The sequence below is a fragment of the Macrobrachium nipponense genome, chromosome 41 (assembly GCF_015104395.2).
Source record: "Macrobrachium nipponense isolate FS-2020 chromosome 41, ASM1510439v2, whole genome shotgun sequence".
NCBI lineage: Eukaryota > Metazoa > Arthropoda > Malacostraca > Decapoda > Palaemonidae > Macrobrachium > Macrobrachium nipponense.
The window spans coordinates 29,254,559-29,269,558 of record NC_061102.1 but is presented as its reverse complement, the minus strand read 5'-3'; the positions used below and the strand labels follow the sequence as shown (position 1 = coordinate 29,269,558).

The following is a 15,000-nucleotide window of genomic DNA, read 5'->3' as shown; positions in this document are numbered from 1 at the left end:
CTTTTACAGCAAGCTTTGTATTGTCATATGGCAACGGAATTTTTGTTTTGCTATTTGTGTTTCATCTGTAATGACAGCACCTCGCTCCCCTGGGAAAAATTCCAAAGAATTTTATGTTGAGAGAGAGAGAGAGAGAGAGAGAGAGAGAGAGAGAGAGAGAGAGAGAGAGATTCTTCTTTCGTCGAGCGCGCGTCTGGCAACGCCGTAGTATTCCCGGTGTCCGCTAGATGGCAGCACCATCCGCGCAACGCAAGTCCGCGCGCGTTTTTTGTACGTGCGTTTTTTATGGGTTCGTCCCACTCGCCGAGTTTTTTCGTCAGTCTTTACAGTGGGTCTGGGCGAGCGGCGCAGCAAACATGAGCGTCAGTCCGCGGTGTGTGCAGGAGGTGACCGCAGGTGCACATGAGAGTTGCATATGAGTGAGGCCATACCACACGGCCACACACGCGCGTGCAGCAGCTTGTCACTCTTTCTCTCCTTTCCCCTCCGGATCTCCCAGCCAGCGACTCCAAGCAGACGGTAAAGGCTGCTCGGGATCACGATCAACACGCAAGCAGATCTCAGGCACTCTTGAAGTAGGGCTGAAAGAATACAGTCGTGGCACCGTGGTGTCCCTGGCTCCCGTCTAAGTAGTGCCGCCGACTGCACAACCATCGCCATCCGTTCCCCTTCATCCTCCTCCTCCTCCTACTCCACCTCCTCTCCACCCCCTCCCCCCCAGCTGCTCCTGCTGCTGCTGCTGCTTCTCCTCTTCCAAGCTCCTGCTGAGACATAATCACTAGGCCGTTCCGCTCCTTCTTCCGCACACCTTTCTCATTCAGGCCCAGTGCCTGTGTCTGTTGTGCCTCTGCTGACCTCTCTTTTTTTGTGACCGAGTGACGTCTTCTTGAAACGCAACTTTTTTCTGCCCTATTTTTTTCTCTCTCGATTTCGGCCTCCTTGTCCCTCCTGGTCCTGTGGTTCCCCAAAACCCCGTCTTACACAAGCTTAGATATATGATGACCCGTTCCGCGACGGCGACCGTCCCGAAATGCAGCGGGATGGTCGAGGAGTGATGGTGTCTGTGAAAGTTTTCTCTGGTCGAGCAAGAGGAATCTTTCCACGGGTCCTTCTCCTCCGACCCGACTTAGTCTGAGTTCTTCTGTTGCGCCGACGAGATGCTAGTATTGACGAGAGGCGCTCTAAGCAGTGTCTTAGTAGTGTTTTTCTAACGAGGTTGCATTTGCGAAAGCCGTTTCTTTTGGAGAAAGAAAACATTGAATGGAAGAGACAGGAACTTGGGAAAATACATGAATTGACGATGAATATTGCCTTATCAGACGATGGATTTCGCTCGCAAGTGTTTGAATTTCTCTCTTGGGATCATTCTCGAAGGAAATAACGAACTGAATTTATAAACTGCTTGTGCTTGCAAACAAACAAACTCTGAAGACGGTTGTTCATAGCTGGGAAGCGAATCGAATTCCATTTATGATTGGAACTTTATCAGAGTTAACGTTCCACACGAGTGTTAAGAGTGAAGGGAAATAATCGTATCATTTGGAATAATTAGGTAAGCTGACTCTCAGTTCCAAGGATTTCATAAATTCCGTACATTAGACTTGACTCTCAATTAGAAAATATAAACGTGGTAGTCTAAAAGTCTCGTAAGACTAAAAGATAAAGGAAACCGTGTCTTTCAAAACCGTTCCTCGTTTTGTATTGCGTTCTCTCAAAAGAATTCTAAGAAATCAACCAAGAACTTGCATGTGATTCCTGTCACTAAGTGTTCCTTAAAAGAGAAGTTCTATGCGACATGATTCCTACCGATTCCTCTGCTGTCGTAGCCCAACGCCTCACAGGATACGCGCTCGTAATGCCATGAATGATGATGAGGCTGATGTAGACAACTGTTCACGGGTGATGATCACTGTTCATGATTTGTTGTGACGACGATAATGGTGAAAACGATGATAAGTCAATTCACGATGATGTCGGTTTTCTCAACGTCGAGGTGGGCATGTCTGTCAATCGCCAGCTACCCAGTTGTCCGTCAGGTTAGTTCAGAGGTTGGTGGGTTTGTCCAGGTTAAATAATATTAATTGTTCCTTACCAGGTGCTCTGTTATTTTCCAACCCGATCCTTCTGTTGATAATAACAGAGAATCTTAAACATTAGGAGCTCGTTCTTTGTAAGATTACGACACTGTTACTAGGTTAGGCAAGGCGTGAATGTGAAATGTGCTTGCAGCAAGCTTGTCCTGGCCAAGGTAAGAAACTAGTTTTCCTGGCATGCTAAGTTGCCGAAGAGTAAGTGAAGCAGACTAGTTGAAAGTGATTTTTGGTCAGCGTTAATTGTCCTGTTTAAACAGTTTTTCTTGCTTGTTGTTGTGCTTCTAGTTTTGGCGAATGTCTTCAAGATATCAAATCTAAATTCGAACAAAGCCTGATTTTATTTTACTTGTTAGACGAGCTTGTTTTTTTTTCCCGTCTCGTGTTTGTATCTTCAAGGGTAAGTTTTTACCCAGTGTCATAATTAAGGATTTTTGTCTAGACGAATTATGGTCATCCTTTTTACAGAGCTTGTAGGGGGCATTTTTTTCTATATCTAAGGTGAATTTTTCGAGGTAACACTAAAAAAATAATTTTCTCTCTCTCTCTCTCTCTCTCTCTCTCTCTCTCTCTCTCTCTTCATCTGCTCCATCTATCACCATCCGCCTCATCTCTCTCTCTCTCTCTTTCTCGTTTACTATGCTGTGACACAATACGGAAAGATGACAGTGCAAGATATTGGTTTAATAAGAGTGTTTAAGCCACACCATCCTAAGCCATTCAAATAATACATTTATAGTTTAAAACTATAATCGGCAATGCAGAGGAAATGCATTCTTGAAATCTTATAAAGTTGCAATATCATGCATTGGACAGCATGGCAAATGATTGGAAGTCCTTCAGGGATGGTAAAATTAAATGACAACGAATTACGTGCTTCTAGGGTACTGAAGACTGTAATTATAAATTTGTAAAGGAATATTGGAAACAGAAATTGATGTCATATATGTTACAGAAGCTAAGTTTATTGATAAATGTATGCAATGCCAATTTTAAAATGAATGCCTTATTTGCATAAACTCAGATGTTAATTATGCCTTTATATATTCTGCCAATTATGATAAGTCCTGGGAAGCCGTTGACATTAAAAATCAAATATTGGTGTCCATAAAACCATTCTCTAATTCCTTCCTTAGAAACGGCTGCTAGAAGCAGTGTTTGATGTTTGATAGATATCGTGAATGAAGTCTGTAATTTATTTGCGCGCATCTTTATCCCACCGCAAAAGCCAAACTAAACATAGCCAAAGTAGAATGTGGAAAACATCAGTTTCCTTGTTTCCAATTTCACATTCGTCAATGAAATTTGCTCCTGTGTGTCTCTCTTTCCCGCGGTTGGAACATGTCAAAACACGCCAGTCGTGTATGAGCTCCACCACTTGAAATCTATGACCGTAGAGTATTTTCTATGTAGTATTATAACCCTTTAATGCATAATTACTGTAATTTTTTTTATATCATTTTGATAGTTTGTGAAACTAAATTTATTCTGCACGCCAACTGTTTTTCCATTGTGCCTGGGACTCTCTGGAGCGCTCTTGCGCGCCCTTTCTTTCTCTCTGTCTCTGCATGCGCACGCACAATTGCACACAAGTGTGTTCATTTTGCTCGAATTAACCTGCGCGCGCTAACGCAATCACAAACGCAGACTAGCGCACGCACATACTCACACACACACACACACATATATATATATATATATATATATATATATATATAATATATATATATATGTTTTTGTTTAGTACAAGGTTTCTTTAGATTCCACATAAGATTTGCTGACCACAGAATTTCTTACAAGGTATTTTCGCTGATTGTTAGTGAACACACGAGTTAACATATAATGACTGTAATATTAAATAAGGCTTTTTGTTGAATTTTGTTGTCACTCTCATATGCCGTAATGCTTAATAACAGCTATATTTTAGTGTGTATCTCTTCCTTGCACGCACATGTCTACTTGCATGACTGTGCACTTTTGTGTATATATGCAAAGGTAGCTGCTGTCTGTACAAAGCATGTTTGCGCACTTTAGCCGCTATTTGTGAGCGCCGCTCAACAAAAGCGCGTGCACGCGATTTGCAGTAAGACCTGACATTGTCGAGATCATTGTAGTTGTATCAGGGGAAGCTTTTATCTGGGCAATAATAACAACCAGTGACTGCCGTGGTCTGACAGACAACCGAATCAGTCTCCTCCACCCAAACCCCACCCAACCCACCCCACCAACCTTTTCCAGCACCTTGTTGCACCGTTGAAAAAATGCAACCGAAAAATTGCCAAGTCATTATCAGTCGGATGCAGGATTGCAAGCTGTACTTGTAGATAGAATTTGGATTTTAATTTCTTTATTTATTTTTTTATTTTATTTGCAATTCACATTTTTCCTTTCTTAACCGGTTATCCTCTTGAACACTTTTGGCTCTCCCCCCCCCCCCCCACCCCCTTCCACACCACATAGCCTCCTTCACCTATCTCAGTGGTCCCAAGGAGGTCCCTTCCACTAGGAATTGCGGGGGGGGGGGGGGGCGAGGGAGGGATAGGGGGAAGGAGTGTTAGTATTTGGGATTGACACTGGACGCTATCCGAGCGCATTCATTTGCATATGGCTTTCGGCACTACTGCCCACCACCTAGTGGGAGATGGGAGGGGGAGGGGGGTGGTATAAGGACGCAGGTCACCGATGGGGTGAGGGGGAGGGGGATAACGCCAGGGTTTGTTTGGCTGGAAGAGTGAGGGAGGGGGCGGAGCCTGATGAAGCTTTGAGGTTAGGGCATTCAGTTTCATGGTTATTTACGTGGTTATCGATTATCCTCCCGTAAAGTGATTGGTTTGTGGGGGGAGGGAGAAGGGGGGAAATGTCGGAGAATGATTGTTATCGGGAGAGGGGGTGGGGGGAAGGTGAAGATTATCAGATGTGGGAGATCGTGATTGTAGTCAAGTAACGCTTTGTGATAAAATGCAATTAGCTTAGTTTGCATACATTTTCATTATGTACTGTTATACCTCTATAGTGTGCCTATTTTCAATGGTTTGTTTGACTTTCGTTTTGTTTATTTTTCCTTCAGATGATTTTTGATAAATGGACGGTTTTTATTTCATAAAAGCGTGTTTTCCCAGGCGTTTTGGTAGCTTCATTTTTCCTCGTGCATTTCTTGTGACTTCTTAAAACAATGGTGATAATAATAATAGTAATACAAAAATGATGATTGTTGTGATCGTGGCTATTGTTATTGCTCTAATTGTTACTCTTATGATTACCAATATTATTAATGTTTTGTCTATTGTTGATGTTGCCAGGACCTGCGCCACCACCCACAAGGTCTACGACTGTGTCAAACTGACTCAGCCATGACGGTTTTTCGAAGGAAAATTCACATCAGTGACTGTGAGAGAAATGAAACATTTTGGCGTCACTCACCCAAATCCCCGTCCCCCCCCCCCCCCAACCCCTGGGCTAACCTCCTCCCTTACACCTACCTACCTTCCCTTTCCCACCCCTCCTCTCCCCTCCCCTCCTTCGGTAAAAATCAAACCCCCTGAACATTTTCGATCAAAAACCTATTATGGAAATAGAATGGGAGTGTGTTAGTGGAATTATCTCGCAAGTCGAGAACCCCACCCCCCCCTCTTATTTTTTTTACAGGGATTTTTCTTTCGATTTTTCTTCCCCGCTCCGGATCTTATTTCTGTCGCCCGTGGAAAAGTTCCTACGTAAGATGGGACATTGCCGCGCTTTTATTTCTAATTCTTATTTCCCAATTTTTTAACGGCTGGAGAAAACAGGAGAAGACGGAGAGGAGAGAGAAAGGACGCTAGGAAACCTGGATGCGGCTTCGATTTTTGCATTTGATCGCTCCGAGGGGGGTTTAAAATACATTCCCTCGTGCGCATGCGCGCACTTGCATATACACAGTATCATCTGTGGACAAAGAAATTTTCTGTTTTTAGACATATATATCTGTGTGTGTATATATCATACATCATGCATATATATATATATATGATATATATATATATAATATTATATATCAATATATATATATATAGTAATAATAAATTAAATATTTGAAATAAAACGAATATCACAAAAAATTAAAAATATCTTTGTAAGGCTTCTTGTTCTTATAATATATATGATTTGCTGGACCTAATGTAGATCTTTAGAATGAGGAACCTCTCTCTCTCTCTCCTCTCTCTCTCTCTCTCTCTCTCTCTCTCTCTCTCTCTTCTCTCTCTCTCTCTCTCTCTCTCCTCGTGCAATTTGCATTTTTCCCCTACCCAAAATTAAAATGTAAAAACTTGTTTGTCATTGCAAAATCATGTAGCCTTCCTTTGCAAAGTGAAGTAGCAGTTCGTTGAAAGATAAGTTACGGTACTCGAGCCTCATTTGTAAGTCAGACTTGAGCGGGATAGAACAAACCTAGTCGCCATGGTGAGTTAAGAAGGAAAGGTAGTTTTAGAAGTAAAGAAGAGAGAGAGAAAAATACATTCTGAATTGTACTGGCGGTAGGTCCGTAGTTCAGGTCCCATGCGATTGGGCAGCAATACTAAAGCAAAGCAAACCGAATTTTTCTGTTTATCTAAGGAGCAAATCAGGTACCTAGTAGATATTCCACTACTGTGCCTAACAACTAAGGTGTAATGAGATCATGGGGCTAGCAGCGACTAGGGAGGGTAACATCTCTTGAAGGGATATATATATATATATATATATATATATAATATATATATATATATAATATATATATATATATATATGTGTGTGTGTGTGTGTGTGTGTGTGTATACATACATACACACATATATATATATATATACACTATACATACATATATATAGATAGATACGAAACGCATATTCTTGAAATACTTCTTTCCTTATAGGATTCCAAATCGTCGCCTTCAACTGAGGCGTTGCAGAATTCGAGAATTGTTGGAGATTGGAAGGTTATACATTTTTCATTTACTAATGTTGGCAATATTTGATTTGTTTTAGTTTTCCATTTGCTTTGAGTGTATGGTTTGCGAGACTTTTGCTTATATGAAGACATTTTTAAAAATCTTGGGAATACCACTAATGCTGTTCGAGCTTCACCGAGACAAGAAGAAACCTTTCTTAAAGAAGTTTAATTTAATTGTGATAAATTTAATGAGGCTGAGCGAGATTTTTCCGCTGAGCAGGATTTAATTAGGGGGTGAGTTTTCGTATAAAAAAATAATCGGGTTTGGATTTGCTGTTGCTTTGTCTGCCAATTTTGCATCCACTTTTTTTCTGTATTTTATTTTAAATTCATAATAATAGCTCTAATGCATAATTATTTATGTTCTAAAGTCTTCCTATAGAAATGTTTTCCTGCGTCTTATTAACAAAAGAAAATTTTGGAAAGACGCGCAATATATATATATATATAATAGTAGATATATATATATATATATATATATATATATATATATATATATTATATATATATATATATATTTGCGCGTCACTCAAGAACTTTTGTCAATAAGCCGCAACAAAAACAGTAAAGCTCAAAACAATTATCCATGTGCTAATATCATGAATTTTAAATAAATTAGGTATATCTGAGTGGATATGGAAATAAGCAGACAAAAAGACAGTGTATTTATATATATATATATATATATATATATATATAAAATATACTATATATAACTGTCTTTTTGTCTGCTCATTTCCAATCCACTCAGATATACCTAATTTATTTAAAATTCATGATATTAGCACATGCATAATTGTTTTGAGCTTTTCTGTTTTTTTGTGACTTGCAAGTCGTCAAAAAGACTACTAAACATACATATCAAAATATATCATAGTATATATATATATATATATATATATATTACATACACATTAGATATTCATAAATACTGTGTATATAGATATAATTTTAGTTTTAATAATGACGAAAGATTCGCCCACACAAATGAATTGCTTATGGAAAACAAGGTAGATTTGCGACGAAATTTTGAAAACAAACGACTATGGGCATATAACACATATAAAGCTACGTTGATAAGTTCTTTACCCACCGTTCATATACATATATTTATATATATATATATATATATATATATATATATATATATATATGATTATATATAATATACATATATAATGTGTATGTATGTATGTATATATATATATATATATATATATATATATATATATATATATTAATGCGGATAAAGAACTTATCAACGTAGCTTTATATGTGTTATATGCCCATAGTCGTTTGTTTTCAAAATTTGGTCGCAAATCTACCTTGTCTTCCATAAGCAATTCATTTGTGTAGGTGAATCTTTCGTCATTATTAAAACTATATATATATATATATATATATATATATATATATATATATATATATATGTGAGTATGTATAGTACTCTTTGTGACACCTTGCAAGAATCTTTCATGTACTAAATAAAAACTCTCTTGATTAGCTGGATTAAAATAAAAAAAGCTAGGAAACATTTAAGGAGTGTGCGCTACAAGCAGCGGAAATTTCTGGTAGTGATTTTTTTTTCTTCTTTTTTTTTGCTCATTTACTATCGGTATTTTGGTAGAGATCACATTTTTGTTTTTTCTGGAAAGTTATTCCGGAAAATGAGTAATTTTGCACTTATTTGTTCCTCAAGGTTTCTTCTAATTTTGATTTATGTTGCTCAGACTGCCATATCTTCAGTCTCGTTAGATAAAGATTCAGTCAGACCTGCTGACTGACAGGCTTGTCTTAACTTGAATTGGTTTGGATGGGAGCCTTAGGCAAGTTGGAAACTGACAGTCACTGACCGTTGCATTGTTGCAGTGGCAATCACTGACCGTTGCATTGTTATAGTTGTTATTGGTGCTAAGTCTGTCCCTCAGCCAGCACGTGATCTTGCCCTCCAGAGCAAGTCCGTAAACCGGCCGTAGCAATTGAATATCATTTCACTTAGGTCTTCGGATACCGAAAATCAGTTGGGCACCGGCCAAGTTATTGTCAAATGGACATGATTCTTAGGTGTTTAGTTGTAAATGGGGAATACTTTTTTTCTTGCCATGAAGGGTGTTTCTTCAGTATGCATAATTTCTTCTCTCCATTATTATGTTCAGTACATAATTTCTCCTCTCCATTATTATCTTCAGCTACATAATTTCTCCTCTCCATTATTATGTTCAGTACATAATTTCTCCTCTCAATTATTATGTTCAGTACTGGCACTTCTTGATTACCTAAAAAGGAAGATTTCCTAAGCTATACCTCCGTAGTCATTGTTGGTCCAGAGATCATGTTCATGACATCAACCTTCCCTTTGAGGAACGAACCTCCGTAGCTTGCTATGGGGGATTATCCATAAGGAACGCCAAATATCAGTTCGGTACATACTGGCATACTACGTACTATTTGGAAACAGCGAGGATATCGTTTAAAAAGCGCGGGGCCGCCAGAAGAATACCTTGTCTTGGCTCTTGGTGTCTCAGAATAGTTTGACGGCACATCAGTTTTCTTCATGTATGACATTCTGATTTTACTTTTTCAACCGGTATTTGCAACTGGGAGAAACTGCTTGAAGTTAAGTAACTTACTTTTCCCTTATTCTGAAGAGAATTCATGGCATATCTTCATGTTGCGTTGAATTTGTAAATTCCAAGTATAGGCAGAGGAATTGAAATTCCGGTTTTATCATGAATATGATTATTGTATTATGTAGAGGAAATTGTAAATGTTATAAGACGGAACTTTGCCTGTACTGAGAAGCAATGGGATGCACACCCTGGGTAGGCTATAATGATATTTGCTTGGGGAGTAAAAAAAAAAAATAATAGATAAAAAAATGAAAAGAATGGAAAAGTTATTCAGAGCATTATTTGCAAAGCAAATGAGAAACGATTTCCAGTGCATTTTATCTTTGCATTTTCATATGAGCTTTTAAACCCAATAACAACGGTCAAGTCAGTTACCATACTTTTAATTCTTACTGCAGCATTTGGTATAGTGTCTCTTGGGCAATGTCAGATGGAACAGTGATCGATTAGCGCAGAAAGAAATCGTATAAGAAATGAAGGCATTCAGCTCATGACCGGTTAATGTCTTTGTACCGCTGAGCCTCACATATTCGGTAGAATTTTAACTCGAGTCCTCGAAAAACATCGTTTGATATGAAAGCATCAGCTGCTTTGCAAAAAATGTGCGAAATGGACTGAGGGGTGGGGAAAAAACTGGATTTGTCTTGAGGTATCTCGGGGCGATTCCGTCTTATCTGTCAAATTGTATCTGGGGTCGGCAAGGAAGGGTCATAGGGTTTCAGGTCCTTACATATACAGTCCAGTTCCATTGATGGGTATTATGACCTCTCAGTGCAGTAATGTTATCGCCTTGGCGAGATAAAACATTAAGAAAACTCTATCGCCTTTATTTTGAAATATTCGCATCTTAAGATCGGCATTCTTAACAGTATCTCTCACCATATCAACGAAAATTCGATATTTCACTTTTGAGAATGGTTGCATTTAAATATCTTTTTCACATTTTTCTCCCCTCCCAGTGCACGATTTTATATATACAGTAAATTCGTCTATTTGTAGTTTGGCGGTTCATTTACGCTTTGTGGAACGGGAATTAAACCCATGTGAATAGATTTGTATTTAGCCGTAGTGGCTACAGGAGTTGTATTTCCTTTCTCGTTGACCTTTGTACCTATCACTTTTTTGTTTTAAATTTCACTAAATTCACAGAAATATGATTGCAAACTGCTCGAAATGCTGCATTATATTTTTCGACGCACCTGTGCTAAGTTTCGTAGACTTTTATCCAGCGAAATGGTAGAGGAATTGTCCAGACCTTGGGGCAGTATTTTAAGGGTTCTTGCTCGTCAGCAATGCAACCCGAATACAATCGTTTCGAGAGTATTCTGCTCGGAGAAATGACCCGTCGCGTAGTAAAGGCAAGGAAAACATTAATGGTTGGTTGTGGGGTCCAGGTTGTATTGTTAGCCTCTTGATTTCCGGGAGTGTTGGTTAACGAAAAGGAATTAGTCCTGCTTCGAAAGCCAATTTTTTTTTTTTTTAATTCTATGTTGCAGTGATTCGTGGCCTCTGAGCGCCTATCGTATTGTTTAAAATCTTGGATTGGACCATTCGTTTTTTTATTGTCAATTAAAATATTCGTCGCTTTTTAAGCATTTATGTAGATATATATATATGTATATCTATATTTTTATATATATATATATATATATATATATATATATATATATATATATTATAATATATATATATATAAATAAATTGCATAAACGTTTTCATAAGCTTTAGAATTTCATTGGCATTCAGTCGTTTTTCACTCTTCTAAATGTGTTGCTTCTTGGGCAATGGTTTTTACTACACATATGTACAGGAATCAGGTTTCGGTAACTGTCCTTCGCCTAGGCTGGATGATGGCTGTTGGCTTGTTTTTGCTATGAGCAAAAAGAAAAAAAAAAGGGACTCTAGAACTGGTTTTAAACAAAAGCACTGATCAGTGTTGTTAGATCGAAGTATACCTTTTTTTTATATATATCAGATTTTTCGCCTCGGGGATAATTTTTTCTGTACCGGTGGTCAGAATTGTCTTTTATCATCCTTGTTGACTAACTCCTCGTCCATAGTCAAGGCTTTGTTATTTTTATTGTCGGGGTTGGTTACTACCGGACCCTGCTTACACAACAACGTGGTATCAGTTATTGAAAAACGTGGTCTTAATTCCTTACACCTTTTCTGAAGACACAGCTGACTAAGTGGCTAAAAAAGGTTACCACTTTTTTCGATAAAGTGATATTACCGGTTTTATATAGAGAGTGCGTTTGTCATGCTGTAAGTGGACTTAGATTTTGTAAAGGTGGTCATAAGGATAATCGGCTTTCGAGCTAAAATAAAGTTCCTGCATCTAGAAATATGTTTTTAATTTCCTCAAGCAGTGTCTTTTCTAGATTGTTTACATGAAATAAACTCATTCTTGGAAGGACTGTGGTACTTAAAGGCATATTCTTGCCAGCAGGGTATAGAATGAGTCTTTTATATATCTGCAGGGTACAGTTTGCAATCACAGTATTCTGTGGTTATGTATTCCCGGCTTTATTGATGCTTTTACTATGCATACATGCCATTGAATATTTTACTTGGAATAAACTGTACATATTATGGTATGGAACATTGTATTATGCCCAATCTTGGGCATAATGTCATTATTGCCTGTGCAAGGAAAGTTTGTTGATCTCATACTTATAGACAAAAGAAATAGGAAAGGAACTTTATTTTTTTAGCTTTAACTGTAAGTTTTGGAAGTGAATTTCAGAGTAATTGCGCTGTTTGACTAACAAGGCACTCTTGGGTTTCACTTTGCCTTTGGGAATCTGGAAGCTTATAATTGTTTAATTATATCTTACGGTAAAAGTCTTTATTTTATCCTTTTTTTTTACATAGGCAACAGATTTTCAACAATAATGGCTATTTACGTTATTATAATCAACATCTAGTTATGAGACACGTATAAGAATAATTACCATCGATTTGCAAGATCAAGACTTACGCGTGATCAAGAAGAAATGCTTAATGATTTGTAAATTTAATTTGATTACCTTTGGTCATAGTAATTACCCTGAATGCAATGTCATCGCTACCTTCCATTGGTACTTTATGAAAGCCTTATTGAAATGATTCAGTTTTTGCTTTGATAGTTGAAGTAGTTCTTGTTGCTTAAATTTTCACCTGTTTTTCAATATGTACGGCAAAATCCAGGTGAGAGAGTATCACACATCATTTTAAATTAAGATTTCATCCTTGATGAGGAAATTGGCATGCTGACCAGGGCTGCATTTGCTACCTTGCGTTTTAAAGCACTAATAATTGTTATTTTACATCACTGCACCATTTTAGCTTAAAGATTTTGTAAGTGCGGATTACCGAGAACGCGATTTTTAAATATCATTGTAGTAAAATGCCCGTCATTCGATTTTGGAGACCTACCTTTGAACTGGGTTCAGCAAGGTCTTTTTTTTTCTCTTTCTCTCTCCAGGAACCAAATGTGTTAGAGCAAAGATGATCATGTAATCTTGATTGCTGTATTTAGTACGTTATGTGCAATCAAAATAAAGAATGATATCAAAAGAAATAAAATCAAGGTCATATTATAACTATAATAATCATTGTTGACTATTATCATTGTTGTTTTAGTTAGGATTCTTTGTTAACAACGATAGAGCTTGGAAATTATCTGCGTAAACATCATTTAGGGAGGAATAAACTCCCCGAAAGCCGACGCTAACGTGTAATCGCTAGATATTTATTCCTGGGAGCAGATATAAATGCCAATATTCCAGTTAAATTTTATCCCAGTCGTTGAAAACACGGAGGAGCGCGGCAAGAAAAAGCATCAAGAGCATTGCGATGTCGGAGAGCAACAGGAACCTGAGTGATCCCTCTACACTGTCCTACCGACGCCTCATAAGATGAATTTATCGCCCGTTCTGGGCTGCTTCTCCTCGGGGCACCCGCCCTCACCTCGACCGAAGTCTGACGCACGGCGTCGAATCTACCTTTTTCTTTTTTTCACCCAAAAATCCTCTTACCGTTAAGAACGTAGCCGAAATTAGACGTTCCCGATCCTCTGGCTCCACAATTGGGCCCCGTAGGGTTGGGTGGGGGTTAGGGGCGGGCCCCTCAGTGCGCCTCATGTTGTGCAATGTAGGCATTACTTAAGGTTCTTTGCAGCGTCCCTTCGGCCATGAGCCGCAACCCCATTTCATTCGTTTTGCTATACCTCCATTCATATTCTCCTTCCTCCATCTTACCGTCCACCTTCTAGGAACTTGTGATTCACAGTGCAACTGCGAGGATTTCCTCCTGTTACACCTTTCAACCCTTTTCACTGTCCTTTTCCGTTTCAGCGCTGAATGGCCTTAGTTGCCCCAGTGTTTGGCATACACAAATCAGTCTATAAATCAAACTACACTTGGGATGTCCTGCGAACGTATACGCCATTATTTTCGTAGGCGTCCGTGTGAAGACGGAGGTGACGCGGACAGGTTTCATTGGTAATGGGAGAGAGAGAAGACTCCAGATAATGCAAGTGGCGCACATCCGTGTCCGTATACCTCCTCCCCCTTAGTAAATCATAATATCAGTTTTGGCGGTTGGTGATTTACGGATAAAAATACTTTGTAATTTTGATTGACCCACCTTTTTCCGATTTTTTCGGAAGCGCAGAGCCGATGCTTTATTTTTTATTATATTACTACGGATTGTCACCTTCATGACTTGAGCTAGTTAACATTGTGTCTTGGGACGACCTCTACAGAAATGATTATTTTTTCCGTTGCGAGTTTTGTAGCTTTGGGGAGCTAAGAGTCATTAGATATATATTTAGTCCGGAGTTCGATTCCCCGCTCTGCCAACATGCAATCAGAGGAATTTATTTCTGGCAATAGAAATGAATTTCTCGATATAATGGGGTTCGGATCCCACAATAAGCTGTAGGTCCCGTTGCTAGGTAACCAATTGGTTCCTAGCCACGTAAAAATATCTAATCCTTCGGGCCAGCGCTAGGAGAGCTGTTAATCAGCTCAGATGTGTGTGTGTGCGTGCATATACATACATATATATGTTATTCAGAAGATGACCCTTATTCATCTAGAACAAGCCCACAGGGGCAACTGACTTGAAATTCAAGCTTTCAAAGAATATGGCGTTTATTAGGAATTAATATATTATATTATATTATATCTACTATGATAACTATATATATATGTATTTAAAATATATATATATTATATTGTTTAATTTTGTGGTGTGGTGTGTGTGTTGTGTGGTGAATGTAATATATATATACTATATAAATATATTATGTAATAATATGTATATATATAATA

General features: G+C 38.3%; 1 protein-coding gene across 13 annotated transcripts in view; it reads left to right on the top strand.

Moving 5' to 3' along the window:
- Positions 1 to 321: 321 nt before the first annotated feature.
- LOC135212644 (NGFI-A-binding protein homolog) overlaps positions 322 to 15,000 on the top strand; it is a 560,269-nt gene continuing 545,590 nt past the window's right edge. For 7 of the 13 annotated variants that reach the window (XM_064246250.1, XM_064246249.1, XM_064246242.1 and 4 more), the window contains exon 1: positions 323 to 2,036. The gene's annotated coding sequence lies outside the window, so the exon portion shown is untranslated. Of the gene's footprint in view, positions 2,037 to 15,000 lie in introns of all 13 variants that reach the window. The other 6 variants (XM_064246246.1, XM_064246245.1, XM_064246240.1 and 3 more) reach the window with 1 other exon arrangement.